This window comes from Mesocricetus auratus, unplaced genomic scaffold (assembly GCF_017639785.1).
Source record: "Mesocricetus auratus isolate SY011 unplaced genomic scaffold, BCM_Maur_2.0 Super-Scaffold_100018, whole genome shotgun sequence".
Taxonomy (NCBI): Eukaryota; Metazoa; Chordata; class Mammalia; order Rodentia; family Cricetidae; genus Mesocricetus; species Mesocricetus auratus.
Genome location: NW_024429199.1, coordinates 41,273,284 through 41,291,560, shown reverse-complemented (window position 1 = coordinate 41,291,560; position 18,277 = coordinate 41,273,284). Strand labels below are relative to the sequence as shown.

At 39.8% G+C, this 18,277-nt stretch overlaps 1 long non-coding RNA gene across 5 annotated transcripts in view; it reads left to right on the top strand.

Moving 5' to 3' along the window:
• LOC121132843 overlaps nucleotides 1-16,769 on the top strand; it is a 40,052-nt gene extending 23,283 nt beyond the window's left edge. For 3 of the 5 annotated variants that reach the window (XR_005869505.1, XR_005869503.1, XR_005869507.1), the window contains 2 exons: nucleotides 4,426-4,557; nucleotides 5,226-6,720. This is a non-coding gene — a long non-coding RNA (uncharacterized LOC121132843). Of the gene's footprint in view, nucleotides 1-4,425; nucleotides 4,558-5,225; nucleotides 6,721-7,729; nucleotides 7,910-11,144; nucleotides 11,218-15,411 lie in introns of those variants that run through there. The other 2 variants (XR_005869504.1, XR_005869506.1) reach the window with 2 other exon arrangements.
• The last annotated feature ends 1,508 nt before the right edge of the window (nucleotides 16,770-18,277 follow it).

The following is an 18,277-nucleotide window of genomic DNA, read 5'->3' as shown; positions in this document are numbered from 1 at the left end:
CAGTGGGTAGAGCTAGCTTCTAGCTGATCAAAATTAGCCATAGAGATTTTGGAGGACTGAGGATAGAGAGACAAGGAGTAGTAGGGCAGGCTCTGAGAGGGTCTCAGCCTCTTATTGATTGAGGAACCAGAGAGAGAGAGAGAGAGAGAGAGGAGGTCACTGGCCATATCTCCCCAGTTTCTCTGGTCATTCAGGTACCTACCCTGATATCTAACTCGAGTTTTTATTGATAGGATAATTAGATAAACACTTCAAACACCCTTGAAGATCTAAGAAAAGATTCACCCAGTTTTTGGTCATAGTAACCAAATAGTTCATAGCATCCAAAACTCTGTGTGTCAGAGGGGTATGTGCTCACGAGTCAGCAGGCACACACATATATACGCCAGTTTAAGGGCATCGATATTGGCCAGAGATAAACCTTACTTGCTATTTTTCATGAGCCATCTACCAGAGAGAGGAAAAGAGCATGGATGCAGGTGTAGGAGGTCAGATGTCAACCTGTTGCTTTTCAGCCAGATCCCCTGTTTTTGAGACAAGAAATCTCACTTTGACACGGGGCTCATAAACTCACAGACTGAACTGGAGAACTGGAGTGGGCAGCTGACAAGCTCCACTTGGCCACCTGCCTCTGCCTCCTCGGTGCTGGGATTAGAAGCAAGTGGCACCACCATGCCTACTTTTTGCCTGGGTGCCAGGAATCTAAGTCTGGTGCTCACGTTTATTTTTGTCAAACATGCAAAGACTGATCTCTCTCCCCAGCCTTGTATTTTAGGATAATGCCTCTTTCTGGGACCCGGGACTCACCAGTTATGTTCAGCTGGCTAGCCAGCAAGCCCCAGGGGCAGTGGCTCTGGCCCACCCCTGCCCCAGCCCTGGAATCACAAGCATCTGCTGTCACACCTGACTTCTTTGTTGACAAGGGTTCCACATTGCATTCAGAATGCCCACTTCTCTAGTCCTTCAAAACACTTTTCTTAAATTTACTTTTCGGGCAGTGGCGGTGCACACCTTTAATCCTAGCACTTGGGAGGCAGAGGCAGGTGGATCTCTGAGTTCAAGGTCAGCCAAAGCTACACAGAGAAACCCTGTCTCAAAAACTGAAAAAAAAAAACAGCCTGTGTTTTTGCTAGGTGGTGGTAGTGCACGCCTTTAATTCCAGCACTCGGGAGGCAGATGCAGGGGGACCTCTGTGAGTTTAAGGCCAGCCTGGTCTTCAAAGAGAGTTCCAGGACAGTCTCCAAAATCTACAAAGAAACCCCATCTCCAAAAAAATACATATATATAAATTCATTTTACATACCAACCCCAGTTCTGCCTCCCTCCCCTTCTCCTATCCCCCCAGCTCCCAAAATACCCCCCTCCACTCCTCAGAGGGGGTAATAGGAAGTCAACAAAGTCAGGTATACCAAGTTGAGGCAGGACCAAGCCACAACCCCTGTATCAAGTCTGAGCAATGTATCCTACCATAGTGAGTGGGGTCCAAAAACCCTATTCATGTGTGCATGATAGGTCCTGGTGCCACTCCCAGGGGAAAAAGTACTCAATAAAATACTGGCAAGCACATCAAGAAAGTCATCCACCATGATCAAGTAGGCTTCATCCCAGAGATGAGGGAATGGTTCAACATATGAAAATCTGTCAATGTAACCCATCTTTAAAACACTTTTATCTAATCGAAAGCTATATTAGAATTGCTTGGTTCTAATGAAATGTATTCTGCTGTGGATAAGCATTTGACTGAAGCCTGCTTAATTTTGTCACTATGACAAGACACTGGTACAAACCACTTAACAGAGGAGGACTTACTCTGACTCAGAGTTCCATAGTCAGCTGGCTCCATGGCTATGGGTGGGGTATAATGAACCATTGTGGAGGCAAAAGCATGTACCAGAGGAGGCTGTTTATCTCATGATGTCCAGGAAGCAGAAAGTGACGTAAGGAAGCATGTGGGGGCAAGAATTATATATACATAGGGGTGTGTGTGTGTGTGTGTTTTGTGTGTGTGTGTGTCCTATCCACTTCAAAGGGCTGTTACTAATGATCTTTCTTCAACTGGATCCTACAGCCTAGCTTCTAGCACCTTCCAGTGGTGCCATCAATCAATGGATCAGACTCATAACTTAACTCGGAGCTCTCATGAGGCAATCAGGGCCCCACCTTTGAACACCACTTGTGTCAGGGATCTGAGCCTTCTGTACTCTGGGGATCAGCATTTCATATTCAAACCGTAATGTGCCAGTGGAAAACCACATACGTTTTGGCTTTTGGTATCATCTAAGGAAAGAGGAGTATGGTGACTAGAGCCAGTGTGCAGCCAGGCGCAGCAAGACACTGTCCTGTCCATTCCTTGGAGAAGAGGGTCAATGCGGGTTCTGAATGGAGGCAGAGAGTGTGTATTCCCTGTTTTGCTTTGACTAAGAGAAGAGAATAGAACTTAAAAGAGGAGTGAATTTAAACAAGACAAGCTACAATGAACTAGGAAGACCTTTGGAGTAGATCCTACATAACGGAAACTCAGAATCAAGAGCTCTCAAATGTCCCCCACCGTCTACGCAAGGTAACGATTCACTCCCAGCCAGTCCTGTTCCAATGAGGGACTTAAAGTCTCTTCCCGATCCAGCTAGTGGCCCTCCTTGGCACTCTTATCACCATACACTCCCACTAGCTGTGTTTGGGAAGTGCTAGGGGAGTTGAGTTCACACTTTTCAATAGTCAATTAGGTATAGGATACTGGAGAAATGTAAGGCAGAGTCAAACATGACTGAGAAATGGAAAAGAAAATTTGCAAGACTCTCCTCAAGGCAGAGCTGTCTATGGAGCTATAGCCCAGCCTATGTGGATAGCAGTAACTCTTGACCGTGGTTGTAAGGTTTCCTTTGACACAACATTGCAGGCCTATCATTGGTTTACTTATCTCTCTCTTATCCTTAGAATCTTAAGTGTAATCATAGGGACTTATCATTTGCATTTGGGCAGCTCTTATTTTTAAATACTTTGGGGCTCATTGTTTCAGATTAAATGCAGAGGAAATTTTGTGAGTACCCATAAAATGTATAAACAAGGTATTTCCAATTTGCAGGGCACTTAGGGAATATTTTACTCAGATATATCTGCTATGATGTATGGCATCATGCATCCATGTCTCAATAAGAAGCCTACGTTGAGCATGCTATAATGTTGAAAGCTAATGGTTTGATGTGTTATCTTCTGTCCATTGTTTTATGACCTAACCATGACTCTTAGGAAACGTAAAAGCACCTCACATTTGAATTGGCCTGAAAGGAAACAGCAGGATAAGCAAACTCATGTGCTGAGATTCAGGGCAGAAAGTCAGGTCCATTTTAGCAGACCTGTCCTATGAGGGATGCTATCATCACTGCATCTTCTGTTCACCCACTCAGGCATTTCTTCTTGCTCTCCTCCACTTGCCTCTACTCGTCTTGGGAAAGATGATTGTGCCTCTGGATTTGTCACCACAGCATGTCCAAACAAAGTGCCATAGACTGGGCATTTTAAATAACTGATATTTATCTATTGCCATACTAGGAGTTAGGAAGTCCAATCAAGACTCTAGCAAAGTACACATAATAAAATACATGTTTTCTCTTGGCAGGCAGATGGCTGCCATCTTTGAGGTGCTCAGATGATGTCTTTGTGCCATCTGCTGTCTCTTCTTATAAGGACACCAATCCCATCAAACTAGAGTTCACTCTCATGACCAATTCCAGGTTCAATTTCTTCTCTAGGTTCCCATTTCAAAATACCAACCCATTAGAAGTTAAGTTTTCAACATAGGAACACAGGGACACAAACATTATTTCACTTCAATTCCTAATAAAAGATGCACTGAAAATCTTTCATTAAATGATCCAAGGCAACTCTTATCTACAAGTTGGAGGTGGTGTCATTCAGTTGAATGAGTAAGAATGATAAGTGCAGTGTTCTTTGTTTCTTCCTAGCAATATAAATTATGAGGTTAATAGTACAGTTTCACAACCTATAAAGACAGGGGATATCCAATGTTGGATTAGAATTAATTTGCAAGTGATAAGCAGACCTGATAAAGAGTTTAAAAAAGAAAAATAAAACAAGTGTGAGTATTTGTGCTCTAAAAATCAGCGCGTAGACTGTACCATGACTGTATGACCCTTCTGTGCAGCAGGGAGCTGGTACCAGCATGATGATGATGTCATAGTGTGCTAACACTTTTCTTAGAACATATCAGAGCTTCCATGTGAGAAACTTCAAAGTTAGTTTGTTACCATAATTTGTTATATAAGTAATTTGGGCGATTAGAGGAACGTTTGAAAATATAACAAAAGTCAGTCAGAGAAAGACAAGCTACTTTCTTACTGTTCAAGGTCTATTTCTCCTTCTGCCTCATCTTATCTCCTCTCCTCTCTTCTCCTCTCCCGCCCCCAGGCACATACAGGGTGTGTGGGATACAGGCCTGAAGAGAGGCAGGCGTGGTCTCTCTAGGGGTTCTGGTCAGATCCTTGGTGGCAGCTGAGATTGGATGCTCAGAGCGCTTACCCTGGATTGTCGGTTTATCATGTAAGTGATTTCTCCCCAGTAAATTTAATCTACCTCACCCCTATCACTATGGCCTATTTTGGCTTGTTAATGTATCATGAGTAATTTTCTACCTTTCCATCATGACTTTCCACTGATGATTGTAGGATGTTTAGATCTGACACTTAGCTCTAATTTAAGCAGACTGCATAATGGACAGAATTCATGAAGGTTTCCTCATCTGAGCCACCCTGTCCTTTAGCATTAAATACTTAGAGGTCAACATGTAGAAGTTGAAAGTAAGTGCAGTCTGTTCAACAAATGTGAAGTCCCCTCTGAACAAATACAAGTTTCTAGTTCTCTGGTGATAATTCCAAGTTTGCCTACATACACACTGAACTATTATTATGTCAAATTCACTTTTTGTTTGTCAATCAAAAGAAGATCATTTACATGGATTTCTTTTACCAGCAAGGGTTAATAATTCTTTATGCTCGCTGGCAATGTATAGTTTTTGTTTTCCATTCTTTTAGTGCTATTTTTTGTTGTAGCAAACATATATAGAATCTTAAAAGATAGTGAGGATGAGATTTTGTGAATAAATTTCAATTCGTATTTATCTGTGGAGTTCTTTTTAAGTTGAATTTTTATGTACTTTTATGTGTGATAAGAGACTCATTTTCAATTACTTTTATTTTCCTTCCTTTGAGGGTTGGAATATGCCATCAGCTGTGGAGACTATCAAAGAAGACACTGTTTTCAAAAGGAAACTTCTAAATGATTTATGTGGTGCCACATCATGGAAAAATCCATTGGCTCATCCAAATTCTCTGTCTCACTGTATTATTTGCCAACTTTATATAAGTTTCTGTTATTATTTTACTTCATTTTGGGAAATAATTATCTTCCCAAATATCAGCATCTAGTCTCTATATTTGTGTCTGATATATTAGAAGGGCTTATAACTGTATACCTCTACTTAGGACACTCTAGAATGTTTTCAGATAAGAGTGTTTTGTCATATGAAGACACAAAACAGCATCAAAGCCAAGTGAGGCTTCCCCGTATTACCTCAGCAGACATTTAAAGAAAATGATGGCTACATAGATGTGCCATAAATTGCATGTTTAAAAAACACAGAAATCCTAATGTATGCCTCCTGCCTCTCTCCTATCACATTGCTTTAAAGTCCAGCATTTCATAAACTGAAAACCACAGAAACAGATGTGTTGGCTCAAATGTTTGAGGGTGTGGTTCTGACAGCTGTGGCACTGAACTTCCTTCTTCCTACAGCAACTGCTTTTCTCCCTACAAGTTTGGACAGCCAGATATTTTTAAAGCATGACTTGTTTCCTTTACAAAAATGACATTTCTAATTTATACTGATGCTATGACAACTTGATGACAAAACTAGCTTTTGTTAAAGGTTTGATCGACCCAGAGATTCAATTTTGCAAGGTCACTTGCCCTATGTAATATTTATTTATCTATTTCCTTATTTATTTATTCATTACTATAGAGAGGTATCAGCATCTTGGTAAAGAGTAAAAGAATAGTATTCAAGGAAATTTAAATGCTAACCCAAAATAGACTTATAAATATGTTGTTTCCAGAATGTTTTCCTTCTTCATATTCTACCCTAAAGTTAAAAAAAAACAAACACATAAAATAGCACCAATGAGTTAGCTTCTATCTTCACTGTGGCTTTTCCACCTAGCTAGACATTGGGTAGATGGACATCTGGCAGAAACTGCTGTAGCAGGAATGTAGAGAACCTAGAGTTACAGCCCGAAATGCTGAAGCCGGGAGAAGAGCTCAGAGGTATCACTCCTCTGTTCTAGTATACATTATTCTTTCTAATTTCACTCAAGAGACGTTGCCATGTTCTCAGGTTTTAAATGACCCCCTTAGAGAAATAAGTGTGTCAGCCTTTCATAGGATAGGAGGCAGTCAGGTTGAGCTGCTGAAGCTTTTCCATGAGAAGTAAGACAAGATGGTTTGGAAGCGAGTACCATTTCAGTCCTGTATCACAATGACATCTGTTACAACACATTATTAACCATAAAACCCCACATGCTGCTTGAAATGATACAGGGAAAGAAAAAATGCTACAAAATGCAAATCTTGCAGCTTTTGTCTCAAAGGCTGTATCAACCAGCTGATGTTGTATTTGTTGGTAAAGAAAATAAATATATTGAAATGTGACAATCTGCTTACCAGCATAATTGGATAGTCTCCTTCAATGGCCATTTGGAGCTATAATTGTCAGATATGTTGATCTGTTTTCACCATGAAAATGGTCCTAGCTTGGGCAGCCTCCGGTAGGAAATGATGTAATACCAAGAGATCCATCAACTCAGATGCACTCAGCAGGGAAGCTCAGTGTTATTGCCAGTCGAAGTTCTAATCACTGCAGGACTGGGGTTCCTAGAGCCTTACTTTTCTCTTTCCCTTAGCTGCCTTCAGCAGTTTCCTTACTCAACAGCTGTGAACATATGAAGCCAAGGCAAAATTATTGGAAACTGCCAATGGGTTATTAGATTTCACCTCACCTTTTGGTGTTCCTCATACCTGATTTATGTGGACTTTGGTTTGCATGGAAACTGAAGTCTAATGTAGAATGAGATCTGGGACAAAGGACAGACCTGGCAGGGAGCTAAGAGGGCAGTCCATCTATAAGAGACTTGGAGTTATAACAAGGCAAGGGCATTTATGTAGACTAAATCTTCCAAGGATTAGTGATTGGAAGAAGATGCTCTTAAACCACTGATGGTTGAGTGTGATTTCCTTATTAATTGGATCTATGTCAATCATCTATTTCATTACATTTATGGAAATGCAGAGCTGGTCAGGTTAGATTCAAAGACTGTAGTGATAAATCTCAAATATAATTATTATTTATTTATTATTAAGTGCATAAATGCTTGCTTCCATGTGTGTGTTTGAGTGTGCACCTGCGACCAGTGCCAATAGAGGTTAGAAAAGGGTGTCAGATCCCCTGGAACTGGAGTACAGGAGTGAGTGAGGGTTGTAGTAAGCCACATTGTGAGTGTTGGGAATCAAACCTGGGTCCTCTGAAAGAGCAACAAGTGCTCTGAACTTTTGACACAATCTCTCTACCCAACACATATTTTTTTTTCATGAGCACTTTGTATGACTCAAGATCCAATAAAACAATCCTGAATAGTTTATTCTTTTTCCTTTCTGTATACAGCTCTCAGCCTTTCTTCTAAATAACTTCTGGAAAAAATATTTAGAGAATATCACTTAAGGAACACTGAGTTAATTGCTGCCTGGCAACTCTAGAAGGTTCTTACTGGTCATGGATAGTGATACTTATCCAATTATTTATCCATCGCTTGTGTAAAGTGTGAAGGAAACAATACTAGAAAATGTAAGTGAATTATCAATGAGGGAAACAGTACAATCCATAGCTACAAGCTTTAGCATTTTGTGTGTATGTGTGTGTGTGTGTATGTGTATAGAATTCTACTAACATATGTGTGTTAGCATATGTGTTAATGTTTTAATATATAATACTATTCCTATCAATTTTTCTATAATCTACATAAAAATTTTATTATTTTTAGGTCTGTAATTCAAAATATTTTAGTAAATTTTCTGATATATGTTATCACCATAATTTCATTTTACATTTTCATTGTCCCCAAAGACCTGTCATGCCAATTTATAGATACTGTCTGTTTCCACCCCAAGCCTTACAAGAAGCTACTTTACTTTCTTTCTAGAAAAGCCACCTTTTCTAGGTAATTCTCTAGGGACTTCTGTTTACTTCCACTGTTCTCATGCAAAATCCCTAGAGCAGTGTAATGACTTCTGGGACCTTACTGGATGTTTTGGTTAGGGAAAGCTTTATCCCCACAGGGATTACTGTGTGGGAAAGATCAGCGCTCAACAAAGCTCCCTCCAAATAGTTATCTATCTGCCTTTCTTTCTTTCTTCCTTTTTTCTTTCTTTCTATCATCTATCTATAATCTATCAATCTATCTGTCTGTCTGTCTATCCATCCATCCATCTATATCTATCTCCCCCTCTCATTTTGTTTTCTTTTTTCATAAAATGTTTCATTTTTATTAATGTGTATGTGTGTGTATCTATTTGAGCATCTGCCCCCCCCGTGTGTGTGTGTGTGTGTGTGTGTGTGTGTGTGTGTGTGTGTGTGTGTGTGCGCGCGCGCGTGGTATGTCCACAGCAACCAGAAGAGGAGGGGAAATAAGTGAAAGGAACTGAACTAGCAAGCACTCTAAACTTTAAGCTATCTTGCCAGCTTCTTATTTTTTTTCTGGTTTTCTGAGACAGTCTACAGCACAAACGACCTTCCAATTCAGTTTTTCTGCCTTTGCCTTAAGGATTTTGGTATCCCAGGAATGTGCCAACATGCCAGGATCTCAGACATTTCTAGAGAAATGGTATCATTCAAGTTAGAGCTATGAGTTGAGGAATGCTTCTATTATTCTTTGCTCTACAATTTTGTAGAAGAATAACACATAAAATAATTTAGCCTTAATTTTCCTCCTGTATGCAATATGGTATGAGGTGGTGGCAGTGTATGTATTTCAACAGAAATTTTTCTCATGATCCTAAAACTTCCTCTTTCTCATCAATGGAAATCCACCCTATATTTTAATGCTTCATTAAAGTTTAAACCATGATCTAAAAAAATACCCTCCTACAGTATTATTATCATATAGTTCATTTGCATTTAACTTAATCCTCTGGCTCTGTTGTCTATACCTGCGTGCAGTCATCTTCACAATGTCAGGTGTTAAGAGTAGGTTCTGGCTTCACTGTCAACACTCATATATTGAGTTCCTGTGATGATTTGTGGGCGATACAGCTGAGTAGAGAACCCAACAAGTTTCCTAGAGACAATCAAAGATGAATTCAATGTGTTTATAAAAACCCCTCCAGCAATGCCTTTATCTGACTGGATATTTTCCTCTGAATTGGAAGAAAAGAATCTCAAATGCAGAAAAGGTTGGTTTTTGGGACAGAGATTTAGCCAAACATCAATTATAGCTGGAAACAATTAGATGACTATTGAGCTGGACCTTAAAGGATGAATGGAATTTCAATAGTCAGAAAATTGCCAAGATGAAGTATTTCAGGAATAAATTTTAACTCCATCCATTCATTCATGTTTCCATTCATCACATATGTGAGTACATGCTTGTATAAATCTGTGATGACTAGGGTTAATCTGATGTAACAGAGAATAATGCATTTTAGTGGCTTATAAGAGGAATGTAACTAATTATTAATATTCATAAGCACTTCTCATTTGTTTTTAGCCCTACCATTTCCTTCCTTCCTTCTGTCCTTGCTTCCTTCCTTCCTTCTGTCCTTCCATCCTTCCTTCTGTCCTCCCTTTCTTTCTCCCTCCCTCCCCCTTCCTTCCTTTCTTCATTCCTTCCTTTTTCCCTTTCTTTGCCTCAGTTCTGTGCCCTGTTACTCATGCAGGATCCCCTTAACAGAGCAGACTTTGTCTGGGACTCAAAGTGTCCCCCCTGCAGGGATAAAAGATGATGTTAGACCCAGGACCCTTACAATGTCAGCTTTTTGGACTCATCAACATTGTTCTCGAATGCAATTGTCCAGAGAAAGTTTTATGATCAAATATTAATGCCCAGAGATAACTGTGATGGAAATGGTCAGTGGAGATGACAAGCAAATAATATCGCACATTCTGGTCTTACATCTTACATGGTGATCTTGAGAAAAAATTCCCTACTTTCAGGGAATATATATTTCATTGGGAATAAGTCTGGATCCACAAAAATGAAAGCATATCTTTAGGTCTTGAAAATTGGTAAGGAATATGGTCATAGTTTTTATCACAGCAAAAAAAAAAACCTTGAACACACATACACACACACGCACACAAATAAGCATCATACAGACACATAAATAAGTTAGTTTTTCAAATGATTGAGTTTTAGAATATAATAGACATCCTTTAATTGTCTCAAGTAAACAGGTCATGTACAATAAAAAAGAGTTTTTTGTCCCAGACCAGCTCATGCCAATCCTTTAGTCAAATTCTAATACAGATGTTATTACCTCATGCTTTGCATATGTGGTTGATATCTCCAATCGGTATATTTCAAGTTCATGGTACGGTTGTGATCCTTCCAATCAGTAAATTTGCTTAAGGGTAAAAGCTAAGATTTGGCACCAGGGCAATTGCTCAATGGCCAGGAGCACTTGATGCTTTTGCAGAGGACCCAGTTAGAGTCCAGCACCCCTGTTAGCTGACTCACAACTATCTGTGACTCTGGTTGTCAGAGATCCAACAGCCTCTTCTTGCTCTGCAGGCACCACTCACACATGTGGTACACAGACATACATGCAGGCAAGGCATGAGCACACATGGAGTAAAAATAAATAAATCTTTTTATAAGACCTGATGGAGGAAAGATAATGTGCCTCACTAGTGCTGTTCATTATGTTCCAGATATGCGTAACACCATTTGATATCATTTCTTAGGATAATTCTATAAAGATAAATAGATCTAAAAGAGTATGTGCATAGATCGGTAAATGTGGACACTGTGCCCCTGAAAAACCCAGATTCACAACAGGATGTCCTTACTCTACTCTGTTTATAGACAGAAGAGATCATGAAATTTAGAACTGGAAATAATTTGCTGACCACTTGGAGGCCAGGATTGGAAGGAGGAGGTAAGAACTGCGTATCTTTTATTTTGTAAAGCAAAAACAATTCTACTAACTTCATTATTCATTTAAAGTTTCTCCATGCCTTGTTCTTACTATTACAAGATGATAATGCATAGCTAATGACTCTGATTTGTTTGCTACTCATTACAATATCCATGTGTGAAAATATATTATAAGCTACAAATATTATTTCTCTTCATGAATGTATTATTGCTTGGCATGCAGAAATAGCTTGCTTAGTAAAATGCTGAATAAGAATGAATATTGAAAAAAATTTAAAAAACAGAGAATGAAGACTGTGTTTAGAACTATCAGCCCCTATGTTAAAAAGAAAAAGAAAAGAAGCCAGCACAGTGGCATAGTAACACTTCCCTGTAAGCCTCGCACTGGGAGGGCAGAGTGAGGAGGACTCACTGAACTCACTGGCCAGCTAGTTTCGCTGAATCAGTGAGGTCTAAGGCCAGTGAGAGACCTGGTCCTAAAGAATAGCATAAAGAACAATTGAGGAAGAACTTGGCTTCCGGTTTCTACATCACGTGCACACATGTATCCATTCATGTGAACATGTAGACATGCATACACCACAAAGAAACAAATTTACTATATATATATATTCAAAGAAGTAGTCATCCAATGGTATATTGTTATGTTTTGATGTCTTTAAAGTATGTAAGAAATTCTCATACGAGTGGGAAAAGATTGACATTCTTTAAGGCTTTTCTCACTATCACAAGGGTCGGATTCCATCCAGTACATTTCAGAGTTGGGAAGGGGTATATGTACACCCTATATCCCAACCAGTTTCATTGTTTTCACTCCCTATTCCACTGTCCACCTCTCTAACCCCCAAGCTCTCTGTAACTAGGTCAGATATTTCAGTGCAATTATTATCATTTAGTAGTTAAGAATGCATTTGTGATGTTAGAGGAAGTTACAAAATTGAGAAATCTATCTCTTTCCATATCCCTCTGAGATAATTTATAACATCCTGTGAAGGAAGAAATTAAAAGAATCCTGTAGTCTGACCAGGTCAAAAATAATGTATGTCTAAGGAGAGGGAAATGCTAATTGACCTGATTTGATATATATTATATTTCATATGTGTATTGACTTGTCATATTGTATCCTATAAACATACACAACTGAAAAAGTATAAGTCTACTTTCTCCTTTGAATTGTTATGTATATCAATAACAACAGGAAAAGTCTTTTATAAAGGATTATAAGGCATCAAAAATAAGTAACAGTAACAAAAAATGGAAATATATGTCACTTCAAAGCTAAGCATTGGGTCTCAGAGAAAATTCTACTGTAAAGTCATCTCCAAGGCACATTGTTTTGCCTTCTACGAGCCCCGTATCCTTACCATGGCACATGGGGCCAGAGGTGAATTCCCCATTATGAATATGTAGGTCTCCTCCCCCTCACCTCTCAGAGTGCTTCTTCATTCTTGCGCACTATGCTTCCACAGAACCAAGCTATTTTACATTTTAAACAGAAAAAGTCTTTAACTTACCATGCCCATAACTGAAACCCAGATCTCTGTCCCCCAACCTTCCCCAGCCCTGATCACAGTAACACCATCCTTCTAGAGACTCTCACTAGCTGTGTGGCTGCTGTCTCTTTCCACATTGTGTATCCTGCCTGCCTACACACTTGACTGAACTGTCTTCAAATAAACACAGTATCTGTCTAGCTGTCATCATCTGTGCTACTCCAGAAATATACCATGAGGGTAAAACAAAGAAATAAATGAACAGCTATTGACCCCTTCCAACTCAAGAGCACCAATAAGCCAACTAAATTCAAAAGGATTTCATCATGATACAGTCAAGACTCTGAGCACCTCAATTCTCAGGAATTCACAGTGTTAACAGTTACCCCTAAATTTAGATGAGCACCTTTCAAGGGGCCTTGCTGGGTATCCTTGCAATTTTACACCATCTGGGTTTACTGGTCATAAAGAAGGCTGTCTATCATGTCCACATCATCATAAAAGCAGTAGCCAGTAAGGTTGACATCTGGGTCTTGAATTGCAATTATAAATGTCTGAAGTTTAGTGCTTTGGTCTTTGGTATTCTATCACAGCCTCTACCTCCCTTAAACAGTGGCTCTGAATTTATCTCTAATTCCTTTAAGACCCCATTTGATCATCAGTTATTGTTATTAATGGTTAACATAGTCACTGCCAGTGTTGTTATTATTGAAGAGTACACTGAGAGTCATGGAGTCTGTCTCAGCCCCACATGCCCCACATGACCTAATACCACCAAATGCAGCCAGAGTTCCACATGTCCGTTGGTCTTACCTTTAGACTAAGCCATTCCCAGCACTAATGGGGAAGGTTTAACTGGATAAATTTTAATATTATCTGCTTATTTCAAATCCAGTGAGTCAGAAAGTTCTCAACACTTTAGCTTCCACGATTCATGTTCATTTTGGGAAGCTGCTGTTTTTTCTCCCCAGTGAGCAGCAGTTTAGAGGAACCTGAGCTTCTGTTGGACATTGCTGCCCTTGCTGTTGAACATTGCTGCCCTTGAACGTGAGAGTAGGGGACATGCCTGCTAGGTTTTTGGGGTGCTCATTGATCATTCACCTAGATTTAAGAATGTCTGAACCTTCATGACAAGATGTACTTGGTAGATCTTAGTGGTGACTTGATGAGGGACATTCCCAAGTATACTAAAAGCCATATAGGACTGATAGCCCCAAGCTTCAGGCACAGGGTCCAAACACTGATAGCCGAAGCCTGATGTGGGGAAGTCCTGTTATTTGTCAATAAAGCACTGTTGGGCCAATAGGGAAGTTAGATAGGTGGGACTAGGAGTCCAGGAGAACTCTGGGAAGGAGAAACATGGAGAGTCAAGATGTAACACCATGGGGTAGGAAGCCCGGAAACATTTCCGGTAAGAGAAATACATAGATGAACAATTATGGGGTAATTACTTAAGTCAGAGCTAGCCAATAAGAAACAAGCAAGGCCAACAGCTTCATAATTAATATAGCCTCCTGTGTGTTTATTTGGGACTGATGCGCTCTAGGTGCATGGCGAGGCGGGGACTCAGAAGCCACAGATTTTTCTCTCAGGTCTGGGAGCCAGAAGTCCTAGGTCAGGGGCAGGCAGGTCTTATTTTTTTCTGAGGCTGCTCCTCTGTCATGTCAATGTCTCTTTTTTTCTATAACCTCCTCTCTGCCAGTGCTCTCTTCCTCGTTTTAGGGGTACCTAATCTAGCAAATTAAAGTGTGGCTGCTGTAACTCTATTTAGCTTTAATTGATGTCTTTTAAAGTCCTGTTTCCAAATATAGTAATATTGGGGTTAGTTCTTTAATACATGCATGGGGGCAGGTCCAAATTTACTCTCTATCACCTACTATCGTCTTTCATTTGGCTTTTTTAAGTGAAAAATCACTTATTTCAGTTTTAAATGTCTAAATAACAGATAATGTGCATTCAAAATTACACTCTGAATATCACTAAAATTTAACAGCTACAAAGCTAAACCGTGCATGAATTTATTATTCATTAAGACAAATTACTTAGCTACTCACTCACTGCTTGGTGATTTTTGCATATTTGCTGGCTAATGTGCCAACTTAATATTTCCAGGGCAGAAATGGAAATATACCTCATAATGTATACATGTAAAGTATTTGATTTTAATTGATGACACACCTTTGAAGTGAATTTATACTTTGTGTTGGCCCTATATATTAGCAACAGCAAAAAAAAATCTACTTCTAAATGTCAGTAAGATTTTACTACAAATCATTTACTAAATGTTGTATCCTCAGTTTAAATCTAACTGGGTAACTAAACATTAAAGTAAAGGGGAAAGTCTATATTGGTCTAATTTGAATTATATGTTCTTCTCAGCAAGCAGAATTGCTATTGACTGCCTTAAGCACCATTGTCTCCATCATGAATAATCATAAAACATTACAGTCGGCACAAGAAGAATGGAGAAAAGCTCATCAAAAAGTTGCAAAGAGGAGGAAAGCCAAACACAAAATATGAACAGCCCCCCTCTCCCTCCTGCGCCTGAAAGAAAGAGCCATGCAGAGCACAGTGTCTTTATTGCCGGAGGAAATGTGCTACATAACAATCCTGAGAAGCCTCATTTATTATAGACAGCATTTGACTTATTGTATTCCAAAGAAGCTTGCTTGCTTGCTAAATGTATGTTGTTGTTGTTGTAGGAGGAGGAGGAGGAGCACCAAGAGGAGGAAGAAGAAGAAAGGAAGAAGGAAAGGAGGAGGAAGAGGAGAAAGCAGGAGATGACCCTTGGTTGCCAAGCCCTCCCCTCTCGTTAACTGAGTTCTTAATTCACAACTAAAAATTCTGATTTGCTTTAGCTAAAACAAATTTTTTTTCTGGAAGTTCTAGAAGTTGAGGGTCACAAAAGTGTCACAAGCGGATTGTTTTTTTTTTTTTTTTGTAGAGATGAGTCATGCTTGAAAGTCTGTCAAGTTTCTGCCTGGGCATGGGCAGGGTGGGGGGGGCTGAGGGTCATCTAGAACTGCTATGCAGAGCGTGTTCATTTAATTACGCAGAATATTGTCCTCAGTATCTAGGGCATTTAGAGTCTCCCCAGGTGGTGACAGTAGAACAACAGAAAGATTAGGTGTTCTACTACCTTGGTGACATGCTCAGTCACAATGTTAGATATGAGAATTCACACAATTGAATAGGCACAGATATTAACATGTACGTGTGTGCTGCACTGCTGTAAAGTAGTGTGTAAACCAAAGACAAGGTGCCCAAGCCTCAGGACTGTGAGCATTTGGGATGGACATTTGTGTGCACTCATAAGAAAATACTTAAGGACATCTCTGACCTTTATCCACTAGATGACAGTAGCAGTCCCTGGGTGTGACAGTTTTAAGCAATCTCTAGGCACTGTGAAATGTCCCATTGAGGTAAGAATCTACCTTTCCCTCCAAACTGCCATTATACAATTTCCTCAGTTTGAAAGACAGAGCATTTTGAAGGGTCAGTGAAGAAGCAAAATGAAAAAGTCGCCCATGCTGCAGAACAATGCACTCTCTACTCTCCCCACGCAACACCGTGGATGACAAGGCAAAGGCCTCTTGGTGTGGCAGGGAAGCATTCCCACAGCTCTTCCAGCGTCTCTCTTCTCTGACTGTCTCTGGGGGACAACCCGAAAAAGTCCATGATCGATGTTAATTAGGACTCCCATTGACAAACTAGCAGCAGTCAAATAAACCATTTAAAAACAAAGAGATTGTGGACAGGGCTGGCACAGCATGCAAAAGTTACCTTGTGATTCTAAGGCTTGCTCTAATTATGGAGGCATAGCTAATTCCCAGGTAGACTATGCATTTCCCATCTCTGTGGGTCACAATCACTTTCGAATCCCCCCAGCACTTCATTCATTTTACATTTTAATAATTTGCTGGGACATGCCTCCCTTGCCATGCTAAGTGCTCTGATGAATGGTATTTTTAAATTATTTTCATATCGTCTACATCCAGCCTACAGAGAAGAGGAATCATGAGATAAATGTTTCTTAGATAAATAAATACTATATATTATATTTAATATGTATGAAGTAGTTCTGTATATCAGATATTGCTCTAGAACTGGGAATATAGAGAAATATTAATGTTGATTTTCTTCATTAAGAAAATAATGGCTAAGTGGTTTCAGGGCTTGCCATAAAGGTACAAGTGGGAGGACCAGGGTTCAGATCCCCAGGACCCGAGTGCATGCTGGGTAGACAGTAGTCCTCATAAATTCCATCCTGGGAAAGGAGAACAAGGGCTTGCTTTCCCAGAGCAAGATGGCTAGTGAGATCTTGGTTTGCTTAAGAGACCCTGTCTAATTGAATAAGGTGGGAAGACTACAGAAGACAATTCTTGATATCAGTCTCGGGTTTCACATGTATGAGCACCCATCTGTGGATGCACCCATACATGCAAACACACCACATCACACATACCACACTCACACACACATACACACACATACACCCATCTGTGGATGCAGCCATACATGCAAACACACCACATCACACATACCACATTCACACACACACATACACCATACCACATACATATACAAAGACACACTGAGTACACACAGCACACACACTTGTATCACAGTGCATCACACACAACACAGCTACATCACACAATGATGTGTGCATACACACGCATACACACATACACACAGACTCCCTTAACATCTGATTTCAGTAGACTATCAGTGAACATCTATAAAACAGAATTGTTTCTCTGGTCTAAGATGTATAAAGTTAAACATACAGATATGATTGTAACTTCTGTGGGACAAAATCACTGAATATAATGGCGCTGCCCTGCCAGGAAGAAATCCTGTGTAACAGACAGACACACAGACTGTTTTCCAGGCTTTTGGGAACTTTCTTTTCCTTGTTTTTCTTTTCCTTTCCTTTCCTTTTCTTTTCTTTGCTCTATGTGTGTGTGTGTGTGTGTGTGTGTGTGTGTGTGTGTGTGTGTGTTTAAAGTGTTGACATCAACATTTCCTCGGCTTGTGAGATGTTGGGAATGTATACCATCCATTCCTTAGATTTGAGTCAGTTCCTTATGGTTGTGGCAGAAGAAAGAAAGAAGGAAGCTGAGTGATACATTTGATACATTATTCTTTCTATTTATGAGATGCCCTGGAAACAGAAAAGTTTCCCTTCTAGAGACAAGACTGACTGAGTTCTCCAGAGTTGTGATTCTGTGGTCAGAAAATTCTGGAACAAGTGTTAACATTTTCCTCCTTTCTATTTTGACAAGTTTGCAGTGATGACTACAATTTAGAAAGCACTATTTGAATTTTCTTTTCAGAGATACTGTTTAATGGAAAGCACAGTGGAGAAAACCTTTTGAAGCAGTTAGATAATTCTCAAGTGCTCTAGTTTTCAAGTTGAAGGGTGTCCTAGAGGTGATTTATCTCTTGTCTGAAGTGAGGCTCTTCTCAGCAGAATACAAGCTTGGCAACCCCTGACCACACCTATGCTGGCCCTGAGCACACCTATGCTGGCCCTGAGCACACCTATGCTGGCCCTGAGCACAC